Below are 16,476 nucleotides of genomic sequence, written 5' to 3' on the forward strand. Positions count from 1 at the left end.
AGATTTGCATAGATTGAAGACGTAGTGATAGTCAGAGACAGGTGCGAACACTTCGCTGAAACTAAGCGAGTAATCAGGGATAGCATAGGGAGGCGGAGTTATAGAACAGTGCAGAAACACTAAGAGATTGCGTTAGTGAATTAGTTACGTGAATACTTCTAAACTACCCAATAAAAGTGACTGTTAGTTAGTTAGTTAGACAGGCAGTAAGTGTATTAATCGGATTAGTACTGTACAATATCTAGATTACTAGTAGTTAGTAAGAATAGTGCTTTACAACATTTAACTACCAAGAGAAGCATCGCGAGTTTGGAAGGAATATTTGAAAACCTGAAACTACCGTAAACACCCGAATAGTGGGACACGCAGACAGATAGATAGATAGATAGATAGATAGATACTTTATTCAACCATCCAGTAGCTTATACATACGCACATATACACACATATCTCACACACATAAAGATCAAAATCACTCACAGAAAAGTAAGAAATAAAGCCAGGGGACAGGGGAGTGACTAGGCTGGTAAACATTCAGACGCAGACATAACAGGGGATGACAAATGAGAACTGTAATGGAAAACAAAGGATGTATGAAAAATCAATAAATAACAAGAATAAACATAAATACACACAGGACAGATATAGAAACATTACAGTGGTACACTGTTATCTGTTGCCACTGTCTGTTGTTTTGGCTCAGTAGTCCAGCACATTGAGTACAATGAATAATGAAGTTAATTGAATGTGAAGTAATGTCAGTAATGGGTGACTCCTCTGGCACAATATTAAATATAAACCCGAACCCTAACCCCACCCCCCTTGTAGTTCAGAATATCTCAGATAAATCTTGGGATTATGAAGACCATTCCAAAGCCTTAATCTTCTGTACCTTTCATGTTTTATTTTAAGGTATCTTTTGGATCATTGTCTTGTTGAAATATCCAACCTCTTTTCAGTTTCAATTCCTTCACTAAGTGATGTGATGTAGATGATATGTTGCATACTTTACATATTGACCTTTGTGGTGAGATCACTGTTAATTTTTTTTTCAGACAACTCTTCCCTAGAGATCATTTTTGTGTAAGCAATATACTAGTGAACTCGCCACTTGTGCATATTAGTGTCAGTGTCAGTGTCAGCTTCACATTTCTGAAGGTCCTCTGCAGTGATATGTGGGATTTGCTTTACATTCCTGACCAGTTTATGAGTAGTTCTATCAGGGATCATATTATTTCTTTCTCATTTTGTCTTGCCTTTCCCCTTATCTGTCATTTCATCCTGATGATTCTGCCAATTGAAGCAAGCTGGGAGTGTTTCGATATCTCCTTATAGCCTTGGCGTATTCTCAAATGTAGACAAAACCTTCAGTAACCTAAACGCCACTGCTATTGATATAAAGAACACAAACATGCCCACAAGTGACCACTGGTGGGAGGTCAGAGCGATGCAATACGATTTAATTGCTGGATGTGTGGCTTCAGCCTAATTGTGTGAATCGATTTCTTTAGTGTTAATCAGGCAAAGTAAATGGACATAGTTTGAAAGTATGTTAATCATATGTTGACAGGTTAAGTTCATTCTAGAGCCATGGTATTTAGAAATCCAGACCTACCAAATTAGACATGTAAAATTAGGCACTATGGGCCAGTCAGCAATGTCAATAAAGGGTGCTCACCTGTGGAACTCCTTGCCAATAGAAAGAAAAGCAATTAAAGATAGAAAGGATTTAGGATAGTATAAGGGTTCAATGCTGGCTGAAAGAAAAACAATTGCATATTATCCCCACAAATGGTAAGAAAGATGGTGACGGAGACCAGAAGTAGCACAAGGATCGCAGTTTAAGAATTGCAAAACAGGTTGTGTCTTGGGGCCACCAAGTTAAAAAAAAAAACATTTCATGGTACCTCCAAGCCAGCAAACTCTTTGGAAGGGTGGCACACAGACAGCCCTTACTGAGCACAATAAACAAAACCAAGCATCTTGAGTTTGTCAAAATTAATCGGAATTATGACTGGAAGAGAGAGTACTATGGTCAGATGAGACCAAAATTTAATACGATGGCTGCTTTGCACAGCCCATTCATGTTAGTACAGATTCATTTGCTTTTGGTGGCCATAAAAATTTGAGAAAGTTCATGTAATGTACAATCCAAGTAATTTGAAAGATTCTCCTTTTTGTTTCCACACCATATTTACAGGAGCAGAAAATATCAAACATCAAGCAGTTCAGAGTTTTAAGTTAGTGTAACTGTTCCACTAGCTTGTGGATATATAGGGATAACACAACATGAACATTCTGTCCAGGCACAAACTGATAACTTGGTGCTATGTGACTCATAGCCGCCCATGGTTTCTGCGTCAGTGTTTCTGAGACACAGAATATGGTCATGACAATTGCTAAAGTTATCAAATTCCAGTTAAGACATTTCTTAACTGTTTCATTTTCCCCCACATAGCACAAGGTTCACATTTTAGATAAGCCTACTTGCAACAATGAGAAAGAATCTGATTCTTAGACAAGTAATGTGATTTTAGGAGTGTAACATAAAAGCAGAAATTAGGAGGATATGAAATTATATTTAATCATTTCATGAGACAAAACAGAACATTTGAAAGCTGATTATTATTATTAGTAGTTGTTGCATTTGTAGTTGTAATGGTGGTAGATTATAATATATTTGGATGTACATTATTCAGTTACGATTAGAACTGCTTTTAATATATTATTATCCATCCATCCATTATCTTTTACCCGCTTATCCTGAACAGGGTCGCAGGGGGGCTGGAGCCTATCCCAGCATACATTGGGCGAAAGGCAGGAATACACCCTGGACAGGTTGCCAGTCCATCGCAGGGCACACACACCATTCACTCACACGCTCATACCTATGGGCAATTTAGACTCTCCAATCAGCCTAACCTGCATGTCTTTGGACTGTGGGCGGAAACCGGAGTACCCGGAGGAAACCCACGCAAACACGGGGAGAACATGCAAACTCCGCACAGAGAGGCCCCGGCCGACAGGAATTCGAACCCAGGACCTCCTTGCTGTGAGGTGGCAGTGCTACCCACTGCACCATCCGTGCCGCCCTAATATATTATTATTATTATTATTGTTATTATTATTATATATTATTATTATTTAAAATACTATTATATGTAATTTACCTGGTACAAGCATCGGTATAGGTACTTTGTTTGTATTCTGCCATTGATAGATATAGAAGCGGACTTGGCATTCTGCCAACACACACAAACCTGCCTACAAGAGTGGGAGTTATAGCAGTAGGCCTACTGAATAAAATGTTTTTTGAACTACGACAGATATGGAATATATTGTAGTGAGTCTGACCATGCCCTGGGGTCCGTTCCAGAAACCAGGATTATTACTGGATATATTAACCTTTTGAGACATATGGTCATTTTGACGTGTTTTCACTATTCACAGTTTTTTACAGATTTAAACAGGTTTATCTACTAGATACCTCCTCATCTAATCCCACTTTTTTTCCAGAAAATGTCAAGTGTAGGCCTGGATATGAGTTGTTTAGCCCCATTATACATTTTTCTTTGTGTTTTGTTATTATTTTAATTTTTTTACTTTTGTATTAATATGTTCACTTGAGTATACCTCCAAAATCAAAAGTGGCAATTCTGGTTACATTACAAGAATCCTAAAGGAATATGTTGTATGGAGTAAGCACATCATATAGCAATGTTAATAGGACATGCTATTGCTTTATAATGTATAAAAATGTCAGCATTGTACCTGGAGGAAATACGCTCAGAGAACTGAAGGTTTTACGAAACTGCAACCAATTAAACAAGCAATAAGAATATTGTGCTTATACTATATTATAAAATTAAATAATAAATAGATTTTATAAATGTATTAATAAAATAACTACAGATCATTATCCATGTTATTATACTGTATGCAGCCTTTTTTCTCCTTTTTATTAAGGGTGGTAGCAATTCTAGTGAGTTTATGTTGTGAAAACATTATAAAATGATTGCTTAAAAAAATGCTTGACATTGGCCAGCATATATTTATACATAATGTCTCTTCACTTCACTGGACTATGTGTGAAACTATCATTTTCATATCCCCGCGTACGATAATTTCTCATCTGGCAATGCTGGTTAGGTCTCTCCTTCAAAGGAACTGCATCTGGCTGTCACAGGTTATGGTCTGGTTGAGACGTTGTCAGTGTTCCACTCAGGCAAGAGTGTGCTGTGTCAAAGTGTCCCTGAGCAAGACACCTAATCCCCAAGTGCTTCTGATGAGCTGGTCGGTGCCTTACATGGCAGCCAATCGCTGTTGGTGTGTGAGTGTGTGTATGAATGGGTGAATGAGAAGCATCAATTGTACAGCGCTTTGGATAAAGGTGCTATATAAATGCCAACCATTTACCATAAAACATTTTTATTTTGATAAGTCATGAAACAGTGGCTTCATAGAGAAGCTTCTGAAGGTCTTTCTGGATAACTAAAATGCTTATTTTAATGCACAATTATTTATTTCATATGAAATTACATATCTAATAGTTAAAGGTTGAGCCCAAACAATTTAATTGAAGGTAGATTTTTTTTGTCATACAGGATAACATTTATTTTGCGTTCACCCAAGCTGTAATTTGCTATTGATGCAGGTGTTGAAGAAGGATTTGCAGTTGTTGTGGTTGCTGTTGTTTTTGTAGCTGTTGTTTTGGGGGTAACAGTAGTAGTGTGGGTAAAAGCAGTGCTTGAAGTGACTGTTGCAGCTCTGGTGGTGGTGGCAGCCAACTGTTGAAATAGGGCCAGCAGCAGTTCCAGTTGTTTTAGTTGCTGTGGGGGTAACAGTAATAGTGGGGACAGCAAGAGTTGTTGCAGCTGGTCGAGAAGCAGTTGCTGTAGTTGTTGCAGCTGCTTTAGTGGTCATAATAGTCATTACAGCTGATGTGGTTTGCGGCAGCAGCTGTTATAATAGATGTAGCTCCAATTTTTACAGCTGAGGGAATAGCAATTTTGTAGCTGTTGTAGTAGTGGTTGTAGCATTTGTAGTCGGGGAACAAACTACTGCAACAAACTACTAGCAACTTAGGTTGTGGCAGAAACAATTGTAGAACTTGCTGCAGTACTTTTTTTGACACTTGTAGCACTAGGAGAAACAGTTGTGGTAGAACTTGTAGCAGGCGTTGAAGCAGGATCAGCAGTTGTTACAGGTGTCTTGGTTATAGTTGTTTTTGTAGCTCTTATTGTGGCGGTAACAGTAGTAGTGGGAAGAGCAGTAGTAAAAATGGTTGTTCCAGCTGTGGTTGTGAAAACAGCTGTTTTAATTGGCAGAGATGTAGCTCCAGTTGTTGAAGCTGTGGGAACATCCGTTGTTGTAGCTCTTGTAGGAGTGGTTTCAGAATTTGTAGTTGGAGTAACAGTCGTTTTTATTGCTGCTGTGGTTGCGTCAGCAACTGTTTTAGAACTTGCTTCAGTGCTTTTTGTGACAGTTTTAGTACGACGAGAAACAGTTGCGGTAGACATTGTAGCAGGCGTTGAAGCAGTTGTCGCAGGTGTCATGGTTACTGTTATTTTTGTAGCCTTTGTTGTGTGGGTATCAGTAGTAGTGGGAAGAGTAGTAGTTGTTGCAGCTGTTGTGGTTGTGGCAGCAGCTGTTGTAGTAGAGAGAGATGTAGCTCCAGTTGTTGCAGTCATGGAAACAGCAGTTGTAGCTGTTGTAGTAGCGGTTACAGATTTTGTAGTCAGGGGAGCAGTAGTTTTACTAGCTGCTGTGATTGTGGCAGCAACTGTTGTTGAACTTGCTGTATTAAATTTTGTGACAGTTGGTGTACTGAGAGAAATAGTTGTGGTAGACATTGTGGCACGTGTTGAAGCAGGATCAGCAGTTGTCGTGGTTACAGTTGCTTTTGTAGCTGTTGTTATGGGAGTAAGAGTAGTAGAGGGAAGAGCTGTTGTTGACATAGTTGTTGCAGCTGCTGTGGTTGTGAAGGCAGCTGTTGAAATTGAGGCAGAAGTAGTTCCAGTTGTTGCAGGAGTAGTTGTTGTGGGGGTAACAGTAGTCATGGGAAGTGCAGTAGTTGTTGCAGCCGTTGAAGTAGCAGTTGCAGTAGTTGTTGCAGCTGTTGTGGTTGTGGCAGCAGCTGTTGTAGTAGAGAGAGATGTAGCTCCAGTTATTGCAGTCATGGAAACAGCAGTTGTAGCTGTCGTAGTAGTGGTTACAAATTTTGTAGTCAGGGGAGCAGTAGTTTTACTAGCTGCTGTTGTGGCAGCAACTGTTGTAGAACTTGCTGCAGTTCTTTCTGTGAAAGTTGTAGTACTGGGAGAAAAAGTTGTGGTAGATATTGTAGCAGGCAGTGAAGCAGGATCAGCAGTTGTCGTGGTTACAGTTGCTTTTGTACCTGTTGTTATGGGAGTAAGAGTAGTAGAGGGAAGAGCTGTTGTTGACATAGTTGTTTCAGCTGCTGTGGCTGTGAAGGCAGCTGTTGAAATTGAGGCAGAAGTAGTTCCAGTTGTTGCAGGAGTAGTTGTTGTGTGGGTAACAGTAGTCATGGGAAGTGCAGTAGTTGTTGCAGCCGTTGAAGTAGCAGTTGCAGTAGTTGTTGCAGCTGTTGTGGTTGTGGCAGCAGCTGTTGTAGTAGAGAGGGATGTAGCTCCAGTTGTTGCAGTCATGGAAACAGCAGTTGTAGCTGTCGTAGTAGTGGTTACAAATTTTGTAGTTAGGGGAGCAGTAGTTTTACTAGCTGCTGTTGTGGCAGCAACTGTTGTAGAACTTTCTGCAGTTCTTTCTGTGAAAGTTGTAGTACTGGGAGAAAAAGTTGTGGTAGATATTGTAGCAGGCAGTGAAGCAGGATCAGCAGTTGTCGTGGTTACAGTTGCTTTTGTACCTGTTGTTATGGGAGTAAGAGTAGTAGAGGGAAGAGCTGTTGTTGACATAGTTGTTGCAGCTGCTGTGGCTGTGAAGGCAGCTGTTGAAATTGAGGCAGAAGTAGTTCCAGTTGTTGCAGGAGTAGTTGTTGTGTGGGTAACAGTAGTCATGGGAAGTGCAGTAGTTGTTGCAGCCGTTGAAGTAGCAGTTGCAGTAGTTGTTGCAGCTGTTGTGGTTGTGGCAGCAGCTGTTGTAGTAGAGAGGGATGTAGCTCCAGTTGTTGCAGTCATGGAAACAGCAGTTGTAGCTGTCGTAGTAGTGGTTACAAATTTTGTAGTCAGGGGAGCAGTAGTTTTACTAGCTGCTGTTGTGGCAGCAACTGTTGTAGAACTTGCTGCAGTTCTTTCTGTGAAAGTTGTAGTACTGGGAGAAAAAGTTGTGGTAGATATTGTAGCAGGCAGTGAAGCAGGATCAGCAGTTGTTGCAGCTGTCATGGTTGATGTTATTTTTGTAGCTGTTGTTGTGGGATTAATAGTAGTAGAGGGAGGAGCAGTTGTTGACATAGTTGTTGCAGCTGCTGTGGTTGTGAATGCAGCTGTTGAAATTGTTCCAGTTGTTGCAGTAGTTGTTGTGGGGGTAACAGTAATAGTGGGAAGAGCAGTAATTGTTGCAGCTGTTGAAGTAGCAGTTGCAGCTGTTGAAGTAGCTGTTGTGGTTGTGGCAGCAGCTGTTGTAATTAGGAATGATGTAGCTCCAGTTGTTGCCGCTGTGGGAACAGCAGTTGTTGTAGCTTTTGTGGTAGTGGTTGCAGTGCTTGTAGTGGAAGAAGCAGTAGTTTTACTAGCTGCTGTGGTTATGGCAGCAACTGTTGTAGAACTCGCTGCAGTGCTTTTTGAGACAGGTGTAGTTCTGGGAGAAACAGTTGTGGTAGACATTGTAGCAGGTGCTGAAGCAGTATGAGCAGTTTTTGCAGGTTTCCTGGTTGCTGTTGTTTTTGTAGCTGTTGTTGTGAGGGTAACAGTAGTAGTGGGGAGAGAAGTAGTTGAAGTCATTGTTGCAGCTCTTGTGGTTGTGGAAGTGGCTGTTGAAGTTGGGCCAGAAGTACTTCTAGTTGTTGCAGTCATGTGAAAGTCAGTTGTCGTTGCAGCTTTTGTAGCTTTTGTGGTTGGACCAGTAGATGTTACAGTTGTGTGAGTCTTACTTGTGGTTATACGTTTTGAAGCAGGATCAGCAGTTGTTGTTGTTGTAGTAGTTGTTGCAGTCATTGGTTTGTATGTACCAGTTGGCATGGCGAAAAACCCCCAGAATGTATTCTCTATTGGGTGGCTTATTAATGTTACTAATGAGGTACTGGTGACATCACCAGTTTTGGCTGTACTGCCGGGACTGTAGTGGGCAGTTGGCATTGTGGGAAATCCCCAGTTGTTCTTTGCTGGGTCACTGATTAATGTTCCTAATGAGGGACTGGGACTGAAGTTGAAAATTGGCATGGTCACAAATTCCCAGAATATATTCTCTGTTGGGTTATTTATTGATGTTCCCATGGTGACATCAGCAGTTGTGGCTGTATTTTGCAAATTGGCAGGAGTGCTGGGTTGGTAGTGGTCTTGGGGCAAGTTATCAAAACCCCAATTATCTCTTCTTGTCCTGACAGAATGGTGGAAATGATGGTGTTTGGGTATGCAGGATACTTTATAAACACATACTTTCCCAGAAAATTTATGATATATCAGCTTTCGGATGTGGCAGCCTTCCTGTAAGGAGAAAAAAAAAGAATAATGCTGCAAAAGGTGTTCATTGAAGTCAAGCCAAATGCTTTGGCTATTGCCACATTGGAGATATTGAATATTAAAGGTACAATAGGTAAGAGTGTTAAAAAATGTGTTAAAACATTGTTACAAGACCATTGTAAATCTTTTTTTATCTTTGAAAAAGGCTCATTGACATTGACTCACCCTCTGCCTGTGTTTATAGTCCTTAAATCGGGTTTCAGAGTGGCGCAGAGTGACAGGCTGTCAATCTATACCAAAACATTGTACAGCTGTACAGTAATTCAGGCTCATTGGTTGACAATTGGTTGTAATTGCCACAGCCAATAGCATGGAAGCTTATTCTGATTGTTCACATGTAGCTGCCAAAATTCGACTCCAGACAAGCAATAACTGAAACTGTGTATACTATTGCTTATTATCCAAGCAAAGACTACATATCAAATTAAAACAATTACAGTTCACTATCGCTAGCAACAAGCAAATTAACCATAGTTAGCTTGACGAATTTACAAATATCCACCTGAGGCAATACGATCATAGTAGTGAGCATCGTGAGCATAATTGCACAATCATTGTGCCTTTATAGGTGGATATTTGTCAATTCAGCAAGCTAACTAACAGCCAATATGCTTGTTGCTTCCGGTAACAAACTGGCATCGTTTAGGTAGGTAACATTCGCTTTTATAATAAGCTTTACTATACAGAGTTTCAATGATCGCTTGTCTGGAGTGCAATTTTGGCAGCTACACATTCCTATTATCTTTTTACGTGTTCAATCATGCATGTTTAGCTAAACCTTGATTTGTCTCAAACTGTAAGTTACAGTTGCATCGTTTGTGGTAGACTATCATATCTTACTTATATAGCCAGCTAGTTTCATAGGCAAATAAGTTGATTGCTCATGATATAGTTTATTAGCCAAAGTGAAAACTTCAATAAGACAAAAATTATAAATGGTCTTGTGTCGCACAGTATAATAACGCTGTATATTACCCCATGCCAATTGTTTGTGTGCAAGAAAAGCATGTATTATTTTTCAAATTATATGTATATGTATATGTATTATGAAAATAGTTTTAAAATAATGAAAAATATCACGGGCCAGATTTTCTAAGGAAATAGTATAGCATTTGCAGTTGCAGATACAGGCTCCGATTTACAAAGACTGTTTCAATCATGCAGCAAATAATTGAAATGCCCTCATTCCAGGCACAAGTAGCAAGGGAACCATAAGAAAAAATACAATTTACAGGTCAGGAAATATGGGTAGCCTAATGTTCAAGTACAGTACAGTAGCTCACTACAGCTTTTATGCCATATTACTGCATAGGAATACAACAACGGAGAGGACAAATATTTGGAATGACATCACGTAGCCTACAAAATAAATTCTTAATAAAATGGATAATAGTGGATAATATTAACACTGATGGAACAACAGGTGGAAAATCATTGAAATCATAGAGCAGACAAGTAGCGGGGACCCTGGCTGCCCGTAGCGTTGTCATAAGCACTGGGCCAAGGACACTGGATGTCCCCCATCCAGGGACCAAACACACAGTCTGAATAACCCTGTGTTCGGGTGCCGCTGCAGCCCCCGCACCCAGCACAGCATGGTCTGGCTGGGAGAGGCCAGGGGGATGCCCTCAGCATCCTTCCAGCTCAGTCATCATGGACTGATGGGGCCAGTCTGGGCCACAAACTGCACCCTGGCCCTCAACACCTTCACTTTGGCCAGAACCACTAGCAGAAGAGGGAAGAGGTGAAAGGCCTTGAGCCGCCGTTCAATGGCCAGAGCTGAGACGATCACTTTCACCCTGACGGGGGAAGGGCACCACTGTAGCTAAGTACCAACTGTCCGTGGCTAGGACAATCGCTTCTGCCCTGGTTTGGGAAGACGCCGGTTCATAACAGTAGCCGAGATGGCCACATTCACCCTGACGGGGTAAGAGGTGCCACTCTAGCTCAGCTCCAATCAACCGTGGCCGAGACAGTCACTCCTGCCCTGATGGGCTGAGATGCCGATTGACAGCCATAGCTGAGTCAGTCGCTTTCACCCTGACCCTCTGCATTGTTTTTTCGTAGGTATGTATAGGCAGTCTTCAACAAAGGACATGTAAAGGGAATCTTTGAATACATTTTTTCAGTACCAGGCCCCAAAGATTGTTTGAGTCCACATGTACTGTCAGTCACAAAGAACAAAAATGTATTTTTTTGCAGAGCCTTCCATCATAATTTTCTTACTCGAGGTTATGCGCAACTTATAAATTGCAAATTAAACCCCAGGTCAACTATTTCTGCTGACAGGGCGGGTGTTGAAACATGTAACATCTGTCACGTTTTGCAATGTTGGTCAGACTTTAATTAAAGCTCTATATACAAAGACTAATGTTAATTTTACCTAAATCAAAGATACAACCTCATCTGGAAGTTAGTTGAAATGGAAATTGTTTTCCAATAGTGACATACCAAAATTAGTTTTGATAAATTTCCATAAGATGTTTTCATTTTCTGTCATGTTCATACTGCTTGTTTGGGTGTGTTAGGTTTTGTGTTTTTCATGTTCTGTATTCTGCCTATGTTGTTAGCATTTTCGTGTTTATGTTACCTCTGTGCACACCGTAGTCTCCCTGTCACTTCATTCATTCGTTTCACCTGTTTCCCTTCCTGATTATTTCCCCACCTGATTCCCATTCCCTCTCGTTACCTGTGCAGTTAGTTGCCAGATTGTTATGTGTTTATTCCATTCTCTCCAACGGTTTTGTGTTGATACCTGTTTTGACCTGTTTCGTCCTCGACCATCGAGTTTAGCTTATTCCTTCTGTCTTGTTCTGACCCATAGTTTTTCAACCTGTTTCTGTTTATCGACTTTCGTTTCTGGATTGCGTTTCTGTTTAATTAGCCCGTTTGTTTTCGACCCATTACCTGTGACCACGACTATTCTTTGGATTATCCTCAATACATCTGTTTGCTGGAGATCTGACCCTTTGCCTGGACTATTGCTACGACCCTCGCTGTACCAACCTACCATGAGAAAATAAAGACCTTATTTTCTAAAGAACTTTCGTTGTGGTCTTGCCATTGGATTCCCCGTTCTGAGTGCCAGATAGGGTGAACTTTTATAGATGGAAATTTAGGCTTAGAAAAAAAAAGCGATGTTTCAACGCTTGGTTTTGCCGCATTTTTAATTACCTTGGCTATAAGTGGGCAAAGATTTTGCCATGTGCACAACCAAGCATATTTTATTTTATCAATTGATAATTGTATAGAGGTAGATGCCTCCTTACCTGCTTCCTTTTGTGACAGCCAGTGAATGTGGCAAGTCGGATGTAAAGAGCCTTTTGTTCAGCAGAAATATATCTGCGAGATGGGGGGGCATTTTTCACAGGTATGAATCCATCTGATACGGAAATAAAACACATAAAACATTAATATAATTTAAAAAGTTCCAGCAATATACATTTACATTTTATTCATTTAGCAGACGCATTTAATTCAAAGTGAATTACAAGTGCATAAGTCCTTCAACAAGTGAAAAGCATCAAATGTATTATTATTATTATTATTATTATTATTATTATTGTTATTATTATTATTATTATTATTATTATAACCAAAAACAATAGCAGACAGGAGCGGCCTTGTTGGGGCATAGGGAGCAATTACAGTCTGGATGTACAGTGGTCTGCAAAAATGTGTTCACCCCTGGTCAAAAAGCCTCTTACAATGAATATCCAAGTGAACAGAAGAAACCTGGCCGCTAAATGGTACAACCTTAAACATGACAAAATTCTTCAAGCTTTAAAGCAAGATTCTTTTTTATTAATTAATCTGGCAGAACACCTCTAGCTCAGAAATATTCTTTGGCCTCTGTACAGCATGTTTGAGATCTCTCCACAGATTTATTCTGTACAAAGGCTTCACCCTTTCTTCTCTAAACTTACCTTCTGTGGTGGTGGCCACAAAGTTCAATTTTGGTTTTGTCAGTCCAAACCATATTGATCCAAAATTTCTTTTCACATTCTTCAGATGCTTAATTTTGTGTTGAGGCTGTTCTTTCTGGCAACTCTGCCACATTGTTTAAAGTATGTGTATTGTTGTCCCTTGAACAGCCTGTGCCTGCTACTTTTTTGCAGCTCTTTTGCAGTGATGTGTGGGTTCTTCTGAGCATTTCTCATGACGTCTCGGGCCATTCTATCTGAAATATTTATTGGTCTTCCAGACCTTGCCTTGACTCCATTTATCCTCCATTTTCTAATGTTAGTGGAAAAAGGTCGTTTGAAACATTGAGATAGCCTTCTCCTTCTTGGTGGAAATGATTATGATTTCATTATGAAATCCTTGGACAATGGTTTAGACGACAGAACAGCAGACAGAACAGCCACTGCAGTTGGATACTTTAGAAGGCGTGGAGTTACTTCTGAATAAAAAGTTCGGCCCTGGAATTATACCCGCCTGACTCATTGAAGCCCTTATGAGTAAATCACCTGGATCTGGGCCTAATCATCTTTTTAAAAGTAACGAAGAATAATCCAAAACTAGTTCCCAACTTTTGCACAGGCCGTTTTTCCTTATAATAATAATAATTTATAAACAGTAAAGAATTAAAATATGAACCAATCTTGCTTTAAAATTTGAAGAAATGTCTCATGTTTAACTCTGTTTACTTAGATCATTTTACATTTACATAACATATATTTAAGCCACTGTGGAGTGGAGCGTATATTTAATACTAAATTATCCTGGATGAACTTTCCTGAAATGCTCCTGTAAAAAGTTCTCACTTCCCCCTGTCTGTCGCCCTCCCTAAATCTCTCAACCTCCCTCTCCTTGATCTCAATATTTATTGAGGTCAATTGATTGAAGTTTTTGTGAATTGATTGAAGTTTTCAACCCCATCTAACAACAATTTAACATGCCATTTATTATAAAATGGCCTGCTCAGGGGTTTTCCTGCATTGATAATTCTGAGGTGGCCACCTCAATCGAATTTTGCTCCATTGAATTCTGACCGGTATTCAAACACATTATATATGTGTTGCACACGGTGGATTTCTATCATTTGTAACTGCAATGGAGCACTGGAAAAGGCATTACCGAAGAAGTAACCTGACAGCAGGTGACTGAGCAACTGCATTGTGGAAAATGATAAGCAGAATTATCAGAATCATCAGAATGACTGACATTGATGAATGTTAGCTGTTTATGGTCCTACATCTTTTAATTCCGCTGCTCCATGATGGTCCTCTGCGTTCCCAGTTACAGGCGTCTTCCAGTGTGGTTGCTAAGCGACGGTCAACGGTGTCGTCAGCTCCATGTGTCACCTGATGAGGGGTGCCAGGCAACAGGATGCATCGCCGCTTAATTGCACCTCCCAACCAGGATGTACGCAACGGGGCCGTGATGTCCTCATGTCCACCTGTAGGGGAAACGGAAACAAACACAGCAGTCTCACAAAACAAAATAAAACATAATGGGCAGGGAAAAATACTTTTACATAAGTACTCATTATTAATAGTGGCCAAAAATCAAGACACCCATTTTTAACAGTAAATGCCTATAGAATCCACATGATTTACTGCTTTAATTCAGACTAATTGGTTTTCATGCACAAACTGCTCGTTTCTGGTCCTGCCACAGCATTTCTATTTTGCTCAAGCCAGGACTTTGACTGGGCCACTCCAAAACATTTTTCAGCCATTCAGGTGTGGACTTCCCTTTGTGTTTTGGATCATTGGGCCTCATGCAAGAAAACGTTAACTTTTAATTGATGACATTTTTTTCAGAAAATGGCATCTACAAGTAAGAAGAATACAAAGATAGGTCATTGGGATAAGGTCAAGGTGGAGTCACAAATATAGACAACATATTCTGTGCCACGATAGGAGATGTTGCACTGGTGCATATCTGACGCTTATATGAGCACTCTTGCCTGCTCTGTTGATTGGCTAGAAGTGTTATTAGCCAGGAAGCTAAAGCATAGCCTCAATCACCTAGAAGAGATGATGAATTTCAGTTCTCTGAAAATGTATTGCATGGCTACAATTAAGAGGATTAAGAGTTTTGCACTTCCCCAGCAAGACATAAATAAAAGTTCTATTTATGTATATATTATTATATTTTAAATAATGTAATTTTATTGTATGATTATACAATATTCTTAATACCCTATTTAAATTGATATAATTCAGAATTGATCTGTACAAATTATAATTTGAAAATAGTAAAACAGTCAAATACTACTGTAAAACAGAATAATGTCATTATGGTCATATGTTTATTTTTAATAGAGAATTTATACAATATATATATATATACGATACAGTGCAGTCTGTAAGTATTTGGACAGTGGTACACTATTGTCTGTTGCCACTGTCTGTTGTTTTTGCTCAGTTGTCCAGCGCATTGAGTACAATGAATAATGAGGTTAATTGAATATAAAGTAAATATTTAGCAAACATTTATTGTAACCAGTTAATAGACTTTCAGTTCTTGTTCAGATCTTGTTTTAGGATATTTAAGTCTTGGGACTATGAAGGCCATTCCAAAGCCTTAATCTTCTGTTCATGTTTGCTTTTAAGGTATCTTTTGGATCATTGTCTTGTTGAAATATCCAACCTCTTTTCAGTTTCAATTCCTTCACTAAGTGATGTGATCTGCATGATGTGTTGCATACTTTAGATATTGACCTTTGTGGTGAGATCACAGGAAATGTTTCTTTCTTCCATTTTTGTTTAGGCAATATACTAGTGAATTCGCCACTACTCCAGTGTCAGCATAACCTCTTTGAAGGTCCTCTACAGTGATATGTGGGTTTTGCTTTACATTGCTGACCAGTTTATGAGTAGTTCTTTCAGAGATCGTATAATTTTTTTCACATTTTGTCTTGCCTTTCCCCTTATCTGTCATTTCATCCTGATGATTCTGAACTGAAGCGAGCTGGGAGTGTTTAGATATCTTCTTATAGCCTTGGCGTATTCTCAAATGTAGACAAAACCTTCAGTAACCTAAACGCCACTGCTATCAATATAAAGAACACAAACATGCCCACAAGCAACCAATGGTGGGAGGTCAGAGTGAAGCAATGCGATGTATGACTTCAGCCTTATTGAGTGAATCGATTTCTTTATTGTTAATCACCAAACAAACATAGGTTGAAAGTATGTATGTATGCATGATATGTTTATAGGTAAAGTTAATTCTAGAGCCATGGTATTTAGAAATCCAGACATACCAGACATGACATACTGAGTCAGGTTATTTGTAGACAGAGGGGGAACATGATAACCAGGGGTATTACCAGTGGTAATTGTAAAATTAGACACTATGGGGCAGTCAGGAATGTCAATAATGGGTGCTCACCTTTGGAACTCCTTGCCAATAGAAATAGACGCAATTAAAGATATAAAGGATTTAGGATAGTGTAAGGGTTAAATGCTGGCTGAAAGAAAAACAAGTGCATATTATCCCCACAAATGGTAAGAAAGATGGTGAGGGAGGCCAGAAGTAGCCCAAGGATCGCAGTCCAAGAATTGCAAGACTGTTGTAAGGTTGTGTCTTGGGGTAACCAAGTCTAAAAAAAACATGAAATGGTACCTCCAAACCTGCAAACTCTTTGGAAGGGTGGCACAAAGACACAAAGACAGCCCTTACTGAGCCCAATAAACAAAATCAAGCATCTTGAATTTGGCAAAACTCATTGGAATTATGACTGGAAGAGAGTACTATGGTCAGATGAGACCATGAGACCATTTACACCATCAGCATGTTTGCTGGCAAAATGGAATGCATACAAGGAGAAGTGCTTCATACCTACTGTCAAATATGACAGTGAGTCATAGAC

This window comes from Conger conger, chromosome 9, assembly GCF_963514075.1.
Source record: "Conger conger chromosome 9, fConCon1.1, whole genome shotgun sequence".
In the NCBI taxonomy this organism is placed as follows: domain Eukaryota; kingdom Metazoa; phylum Chordata; class Actinopteri; order Anguilliformes; family Congridae; genus Conger; species Conger conger.